This window comes from Giraffa tippelskirchi, chromosome 1 (genome assembly GCF_054371585.1).
Source record: "Giraffa tippelskirchi isolate mGirTip1 chromosome 1, T2T-mGirTip1v1.2.pri, whole genome shotgun sequence".
Taxonomy (NCBI): Eukaryota; Metazoa; Chordata; class Mammalia; order Artiodactyla; family Giraffidae; genus Giraffa; species Giraffa tippelskirchi.
Window position 1 is genome coordinate 176981041 of NC_137275.1, and position 9677 is coordinate 176990717.

The following is a 9677-nucleotide window of genomic DNA, read 5'->3' on the forward strand; positions in this document are numbered from 1 at the left end:
TTGCCATTTCCTTCTCCAATGCATGAGTGAAAAGTGAAAGTGAAGTCACTCAGTCGTGTCCGGCTCTTCGTGACCCCATGGACTGCAGCCTACCAGGCTCCTCCGTCCATGGGATTTTCCAGGCAGGAGTACTGGAGTGGGTTGCCATTGCCTTCTCCAAAATACAATAGCAGAGGAAACTAAAGATATAAATCAATGATATCAATGATGTTTTTTAATCATTGGAAGGAATTAGTTCTAACTGTTATGTAGATGGGCCATACTGAGAAATGATGGCCAGTGAGCTCATATAAGTGTCTCTGAAAGACAGCACACAGCCGTAAACATTAACCATCATATTAGAGACCTAGTTCCTGAGGGGAATCTTCCTCTCTAAGAGAATTCTTCCCTGAGGATTCTTCAGTGTTTCATTCCTAGATTCACTTTGGAGTCTTATAACACCCAGTAATTGAACTTGGCCCATCAGTATTATACACTGTGGTGTCAAGGCATGAGGGGGGGGGGCAGGGTAGAGAAAGAGAAAGAAATCCACATTGGAGACTGGATTACCCATGCTCTACTTCCAGCAAACCAAGAGTTACCATGCTGACTCGACGTTTTCAGTAGTAAATACACTAGCTCAGAGTTAGAAAACCAGGTAATGGGAACAAAGTCATGACTCAATAAAGTAATGCTGAACTGGATAAATGTCTTCTAGACATTAAAAACTTAAATGCTGGAATGCGTGCATCTGCTTGGCTGTTAGCTTCTTTCCTGAAAGAGAATTGTAACAGTACATTGGTGGATAGTGCAAGAATCCAAATAGAATATGAGACCAATCAGCTGGCAAATATCAGACCAGATCTATCCTCTTTGTTCAAAGTTGAGTAAATTAGGAAAATTATATAACACACAGCATTTGAAAATCAAAGAATACCATTGCTTCAAAGATAGAGAAAATTTTTTCTTATTAATACTATGAAATCAAAAAACACGAAAGAAAGTAACTGTATAAAATTAAGAAAAAAATGATAAAAATAAACTGAGATGCCAGACTGATGTAAAGAAGTAGACAGCAAGGACACAATGCAAACTTAAACCTAATATTGCAATAGCTAACTAAAGCCCATCTCAAAGACACTGCAGAGTAAAGAAACAGAGGTGATGATGATAAGATAAAAAGAGAAAGCAATAGATTACAAAGCTCCAACCAGCTGCTCATTGATATCACTGAGGAAAAAAAAAAAAAACTTCAAAGTGAGCCTTCTAGCTAATGACTGACTTAGGAGGTCAGCAAAGCATTTTCTTCAAAACAACAGCAAACAATAATCTGTGAAATATTCGTGCTTAAAAAAACACTGTTCGGCAGGAACAGTGAGAATCGGAAGCAGTTCCAATCACTCCCCACCCTCTCCAGCTCAGTAAGGTTCTGCCAGGGCAGGGGACAGGTTGTGCTATGGTGGAAGGAAGTTCATTCCATGTGGAGTGATGGCAACACCCATGTCCAGTGGCACTGTTGGGAAGTGATGACCTCAGTGATGAGTGAGTAAGGAGGGCCAATAACTGCCCAAGGTTGAGGTCATGACTGGGGCGAGTCTATTTCTGGCCCAAGTCTAGCTAGAGCTGGGGCAGGGGGTTGGGGAGTGGGGTGCAAGGGGTGGTGTAGCTGGGAGCAGGGATCAACTGCAGATAAGTTCAAAGGGGCTTTGGGGGATGATGAAAATGTTCTGAAATCAAAAATCATTGAACTGTTTACCACTTAGCATGTGTAAATTTTATATGAAATTTTAAATTTAAAACTATATACCCAAAGGAAAACTTGCTAGGGTGAAAAAAAAAAAGTCTAAATCTACAGCTCTAATGAGCTCACCAAGCCCCTGGCAAAAATTAATTTAATGTTGCTCAGTTTTTAATTTGTCTTGACAACAGTTTCATTTTTGTGATTAAAAGCTGTATAAAAAGAATGATCTTATCTATGCAGGAAAAGAAAGCCAAACAAAAAGATTACTTTGACAGGAAGAACATTTACACTGAACTTGAGCTTCTCCTGTGCAAAAGTAAATGTCATAATAATAAAGGAAATTTTTACAGAATTTTAATAGGACAAATTGAGCTCTCAGAATTATATGCCAGGCTAAGATGTAGCTCTTGTCAAGGAAATAGAAATATAATCAAGTGTGCTCATTGATGTACAAGAGTTAAGTGTATAGTTACAGTTGATTCCTCTGAATAGCAAACAACATACAGTTCAGATGGAATTTAATTTGTCAACAATATTTTTCCACAATATTTCATAGAAACACATCTGTTGCAAATCTGAGGACTCAAGTTCAATTGTCTTCAGTGACAGGCAAGTAACACAAATACAGGAAAAAGGCCAGGTGTATTTCCATGGTATGCCAGAGTCACTATTTGGGGGGTTTAATGCTGCTCTTAATACATAGTTTCTGCATCAGGGAAATTTTAGGGAGTAATGAGGACTGTGGTAAACTGGAGAAGGTTCCAGAAGATTGACACTTTTCAAGAATGAGAAACCAAAAAGTTATTGCTGGGTCTTTAAATTTTTCAAAAGAAATCAAATTACCTAGATTTTATATTAAAAAATCTTCAATTCACTCATCTGAAAATAGTTTGTCCAGAATCAGTGGCTTTCATGCTGTTTTATGCCATAGAAGCCTTTCTTCAAATTAAATTCTCCATAAAACACAAAATATATGAGCCAGAACTAGATTATCTTTCAAATACCTGTGATTCTATGGAATCCTAAATAAGAGTTGGCTGAATAATGAATGGTCTATTATCTAGCTAGTCAGCATATTTACCTTATGCCAGCTTAATTCATTAGGTTAGCTCAATTTAACACATATTAAGTGATTATTACGGACCAGACACTGTGCTTTTATGGATGCATGATCCCACCACTGACAGTCATACATACCTATTTCAGGGCAGGGAAAGTAGAATAACACAGAGGATGTAGAAAACTCTGCTTCTAGAGGAAGAGGAGGAAGATGTCAGCCAAGGGCACATTTCCACCATGCCTTAAAGGATGGGTTAAGCTTTTCCAAGTTAAAGTAGGACAGTGGGTGTCTGGAAAAGCCTGAAGAAACACACAGAGGTGTTAAGGTACAGAGTACCTCCAGGGAAAACGAGAGAGTGCGTACACAAAAGGAAACAGCACCCAGAAATTAAGCATTAACCTGTTTACTGGTGAGTAATTGAGTTACAGTAAGCAGTCATCTTCTTACCGGATTTGCATGGAGGAGGAGAAAAAACAGGCCACAGAGTGGTGAGGATGTAAACCCTAACTTACATGAATAAAACATTTATATAATTATATGCTTTAAGATAAAATCATAAGGATAATGTTATTTTTAATTGTTTTCTTTTTGTGTTAACAGATTTTAATCTTAGAAATTAAGACTAGAAATGTTGATGAGAATCAACACCATGAGAGGCTGTGTTAAAATCTATACATGAACAAAAATGAAGAGGCCGTGCTCCCTATTTGCTAGGACTTGGTGTTTAACAGGAAAAGGGGTTTTGTGGAGAAGCCATTCTTCTCCAGTGCAGGAGAGGTCAGATGCCTTAAATTCTCTCTCCAGAATTCTGAAGTGCTCTCTGTAGAGACCAAGAGAAGGACTCCAAAAGGTCAGAGACCTTTGCCATGAAAACATGGTATCTCAGAGGGCAGAGGCAAACTCCAAGTTTCCCAAGCAAATGTTGATATATTACTAGCATCTACCACCAGTTCTGGAATAGTGAGTAATTTAATTCAGATGACCATTATATCTACTACTATGGGCAGGAATCCCTTAGAAGAAATGGGGTAGCCATCATAGTCAACAAAAGAGTCCGAAATGCAGTACTTGGATGCAATCCCAAAAACGACAGAATGATCTCTGTTTGTTTCCGAGGCAAACCATTCAATATCACAGTAATCCAGGTCTATGCCCCGACCAGTAACGCTGAAGAAGCTAAAGTTGAACAATTCTATGAAGACCTACAAGACCTTCTAGAACTAACACCCCAAAAAGATGCCCTTTTCATTATAGGAGACTGGAATGAAAAAGTAGGAAGTCAAGAAACACCTGGCATAACAGGCAAATTTGGCCTTGGAGTACAGAATGAAGTAGGGCAAAGGCTAATAGAGTTCTGCCAAGAGAACCCACTGGTCATAGCAAACATCCTCTTCCAACAACACAAGAGAAGATTCTACATATGGACATCACCAGATGGTCAACACCAAAACCAGATTGATTATATTCTTTGCAGCCAAAGGTGGAGAAGCTCTATACAGTCAGCAAAAACAAGACCGGGAGTGGACGGTGGCTCAGATCATGAACTCCTTATTGCCAAATTTAGACTGAAACTGAAGCAAGTCGGGAAAACCACTAGACCATTCAGGTATGACCTAAATCAAATCCCTTATGATTATACAGTGGAAGTGAGACATAGATTTAAGGGACTAGATCTGATAGACAGAGTGCCTGATGAACTATGGGCGGAGGTTCGTGACATTGTACAGGAGACAGGAATCAAGACCATCCCCAAGAAAAAGAAATGCAAAAAAGCAAAATGGTTGTCTGAGGAGGCCTTACAAATAGCTGTGAAAAGAAGAGAAGCAAAAAGCAAAGGAGAGAAGGAAAGATACACCCCTTTGAATGCAGAGTTCCAAAGAATAGCAAGGAGAGATAAGAAAGCCTTCCTCAGTGATTAATGCAAAGAAATAGAGGAAAACAATAGAACGGGAAAGACTAGAGATCTCTTCAAGAAAATTAGAGATACCAAGGGAACATTTCATGCAAAGATGGGCTCAATAAAGGACAGAAATGGTATGGACCTAACAGAAGCAGAAGATATTAAGAAGAGGTGGCAAGAATACACAGAAGAACTGTACAAAAAAGATCTTCACGACCCAGATAATCACGGTGGTGTGATCACTCACACTCACCTAGAGCCAGACATCCTGGAATGTGAAATCAAGTGGGCCTTAGGAAGCATCACTACAAACAAAGCTAGTGGAGGTGATGGAATTCCAGTTGAGCTATTTCAAATCCTGAAAGATGATGCTGTGAAAGTGCTGCACTCGATATGCCAGCAAATCTGGAAAACTCAGCAGTGGCCACAGGACTGGAAAAGATCAGTTTTCATTCCAATCCCAAAGAAAGGCAATGCCAAAGAATGCTCAAACTACTGCACAATTGCACTCATCTCACACGCTAGTAAAGTAATGCTCAAAATTCTCCAAGCCAGGCTTCAGCAATACGAGAACCGTGAACTTCCAGATGTTCAAGCTGGTTTTAGAAAAGGCAGAGGAACCAGAGATCAAATTGCCAACATCCGCTGGATCATCAAAAAAGCAAGAGAGTTCCAGAAAAACATGTATTTCTGCTTTATTGACTATGGCAAAGCCTTTGACTGTGTGGATCACAATAAACTGTGGAAAATACTGAAGGAGATGGGAATACCAGACAACCTGACCTGCCTCTTGAGAAACCTGTATGCAGGTCAGGAAGCAACAGTTAGAACTGGCCATGGAACAACAGACTGGTTCCAAATAGGAAAAGGAGTACGTCAAGGCTGTATATTGTCACCCTGCTTATTTAAATTCTACGCAGAGTACATCATGAGAAATGCTGGGCTGGAGGAAGCACAAAGTGGAATCAAGATTGCCGGGAGAAATATCAATAACCTCAGATATGCAGATGACACCACCCTTATGGCAGAAAGTGAAGAAGAACTAAAGAGCCTCTTGATGCAAGTGAAAGAGGAGAGTGAAAAAGTTGGCTTAAAGCTCAACATTCAGAAAACTAAGATCATGGCATCTGGTCCTATCACTTCATGGCAAATAGATAGGGAAACAGTGGAAACAGTGGCTGACTTTATTTTGGGGGGCTCTAAAATCACTGGAGATGGTGATTGCAGCCATGAAATTAAAAGATGCTTACTCCTTGGAAGGAAAGTTATGACCAACCTAGACAGCATATTAAAAAGCAGAGACATTACTTTGTCCACAAAGGTCCGTCTAGTCAAGGCTATGGTTTTTCCAGTAGTCATGTATGGATGTGAGAGTTGGACTATAAAGAAAGCTGAGCACCAAAGAATTGATGCTTTTGAACTGTGGTGTTGGAGAAGACTCTTGAGAGTCCCTTGGACTGCAAGAAGATCCAACCAGTCCATCCTAAAGGAGATCAGTCCTGGGTGTTCACTGGAAGGACTGATGTTGAAGCTGAAACTCCAATCCTTTGGCCACCTGATGCAAAGAGCTGACTCATTTGAAAAGACCCTGATGCTGGGAAGGATTGAGGGCAGGAGAAGGGGACGACAGAGGATGAGATGGTTGGATGGCATCACCGACTCGATGAATATGGGTTTGGGCAGACTCCGGGAGTTGGTGATGAACCAGGAGGCCTGGCGTGCTGTGGTTCATGGGGTTGCAAAGAGTCGGACACGACTGAGCAACTGAACTGAACTGAACTAAGGTGTACCCTGCCATGAACGTTTCCATTCTCATTTTACCTCTTGAGCTGAGGGGGAGCTGTAAGGTGGGGCCTGTGCTAGGGTTATAGGGTGTGATGAGCAAGGCTTCATCTCCCTGTAACATCCTACATGAATCATAGGCTCTGACACTTCTTCTCTCAGCTGTTGACTCTGCTGAGACTTAAGAATCCTGAAGGTCTTTGTTTCAGATCAACTCTCTGCCCCTGGCTCTTTGTTGCAAAACTTGGTCAGCACTGTGAATTCATGGTTTTCTAGGGCAGGCAGCTTGCAGGAGACCAAGGAAAGGACCTGCTCCACCTCAGACAGAATGTGTGCACATTAACCTCAACTTCTCACCTGTCACCGCTGTGACCCTTCTGAGTCACATTCCTTCTCCTGGGCATCCTCCTATGTGGCTCTCAGCCCAACTCCCACCAGGCAGGGAGGATCTGCCTGTCACAGACCTCTTATGACCTTTGGGGATGCTTTAGGAAAACTCTGGAAGGTGTGGTTCAGCCAGCCTGGGCCTTGTGTCTCCTCGCCCTGGGGGCCACAACAGGGCCTGGGCTGCTACCCCTTAGGCACAGAGTCACCATTCAGAGGAGGGACACATTCAAGCTTCTTCCCACCCTGCCTTTTCTGCATCCTGTGGGCAGTGGACACACTGTGCTACGTACTGGGTCCTATCAGAGGGGGAGACTCCCGCCCCCACTGCTGGTTGATGGTAAGTGGAGCTATCCCGGATTTCCTTCAGAATCAGTGAGGCAGGGCCTCCCCCAGCCCCCATACCACTCCATGAGGAGGCCACAGCCCTTTCTGCCCTTACTCTCCCCTCTGGTAGGTCAGAAGATGGGGATGCAGAGGTCCCACCTTCTGAGAGAAATGAAATGTCCTGAGCAGAGCCCTTCCATCCATTCAGGGAAGCCTTTGTCTTTCTGCTTCCTACCTCTCTCCTCCAGCCCCCAAAACTCCCTAGTCCCTGGCTGAAAATTAGGATGCCACACCTGCTACCATGTGATCACTAACCTCAACTGTTTTTTTCTGCTCACCAGGATTCACATGCTACTACCAATTTCTTAGGCCCTAACAAAAAAACCCTGCAATGGTAACTTTCAGAATTCCTCTTCACCTCTGGCTTTGGCTCTGGTATCAACCCCTCCCCCAGCCATGATCTTTACCAGTTCCTCATTCACCCCTTTAGGTATTTGCGTTGCTCCCTTAACTGTAGAGAAACCATTCTTTGTAGAGTCCTTCCTCACTACTGTTACTTTCTCTCTACTTACCACCAGTGAAGCACCTATGCTTTTAGCCAAGGCCAACCCCTCAACCTGGGACTTACTCCTATCACGTTATACTTCTGCACCATGACATCGCTGCTCTTGCAGCTCTCCCTTTCTCTCCTGCATCATGGTTTTCCTCCCACCTCACTGACTACTTCTCAGTCTCTGCTTATTGGTTCCTACTTTTTCCTCCAAATTCATAATGTTGGGGTGTACCAGAGCCTTGTCCTTAGATCTTTCCTTCACTGACAATCATTCCCTGGATGATCTTATCCAGGCTCATGGTTTTACATGCCTTTCTTTCTCCTCCCCTCCTCCCTCTCCCCCTCCTCCTTCATCATCTTCTTCATCATCATCATCATTATCTAACCTTAATCTATCTATCTAGTCATCTACAGTCAGGACCTTCCCTGAGGATTATTAAGCTTCTGTGTTGAGAACAGACTGTTAGAAGTATGGTCTCAGGCAGAAGTTGGGGTTAGTTATGATACTACTGCAATAATCATAGCAGCAGAGTGAGTGAGAAGTGGTTGTGTTATGAATTCATTTCAGAAGGTAGAGACAACAGAGTGGACTGGATATGGACAGTTAGGGAAAAAATGTCAAGGAAGACATCAATGTTTTTGTCCTGAACAACTGCAAAGATGCTGTTGCCATTAACTGATGTTGTGAATACTGTGATTGGAGCATGTTTCATATGTGTAATGAGATAATGGATGGGCACAGGGAATCAAGAATTTACTGTTCTATAGTTTGAGATGAATATTGGACATTCAAGTATATGTGTTGATTAGACAACCTGGGCATGTAGACTGTCTATCCCATGAAATCATGAGTTCCATTGCATAAATTCTATGTCTTTGCCATGTTAGTTATAGCTATTTGCATATAGTATATAAACATTTTAATTGAATGTAAAATAGTTCTCAACGTTATTTTTTAAGTTTACTTTATTTTCCTTACATTTTTGAGATATAATTGACATACAGCACTGTGTGAGTTTAAGGTGTACAGCATAATCAAGGTTATTTTATTGTGACCTTTCTGGGGTCCTTCTGAGCTGAGTACCCCAGTAATCCCATGGCAGGACTCCCTATTCCATAGCACTCAACATACTAATGTAATGATCTGTCTGCCTCCACAGCCCAGACTCTGTATTCAAGTACCATTAAGGTATTATTATGCCAGCCACTATCCTAGGCCCTGGGCATATGAGACACTATTGGATTATTTAGGTAAGAATGAGTGAGTAATTTAACAAACAGAGACAGTAAACACAGAAAAAAGGGGGTAAAGTTGAGATATATCAAGACTAGAACACAGTCACTGACTTCATGTTTGTGCTGAGCAAAAACACTGGTTTATAGTTATATCCCTAACACGGGACAACAGTTTTGTAGGGTGGAGGGTGAGTGTTCAGAAATTTTAATTTGCATTGCCTTTGGACTACAACGTTCAACTCACTGCTCTTTATCACCCTATGAACAACCAAAACTCAGTTTATTCATCCCCATCCCCTAAAAGCACATGGGCACTGGGTTGGCTTTCTGGCTCAAGCAAACCAGTCTTTTCTCTTATCATGCCCTCTTCAGGACCATGTCAGCTTCTATCCCAAGTACTCAGACCTCCATCCACATGCTCTCCCTTCCTGCTTCTCTCCTGCCTACCCTTGGGAGTTTCCATGTCCTACTGTGATCTTCATTCCCAGTGTCACTTATTCCATGCAACTGATAGACAGAGGAGGTGGAATACAGGCAAGAGAACTACAGCAGCCTCCCAGGTGAGCTCTCCAGAAAGATCTAACATAACCAACAGGAGCAGAAGGGGAGATTCTATCATTTGGTTTTGGTATTTGTCATATTATCTATATGCTATTGATAATACAAAGCACCTCCTCAAGATTGGAACACTGCTGCTGCTGCTGCTAAGTCGCTT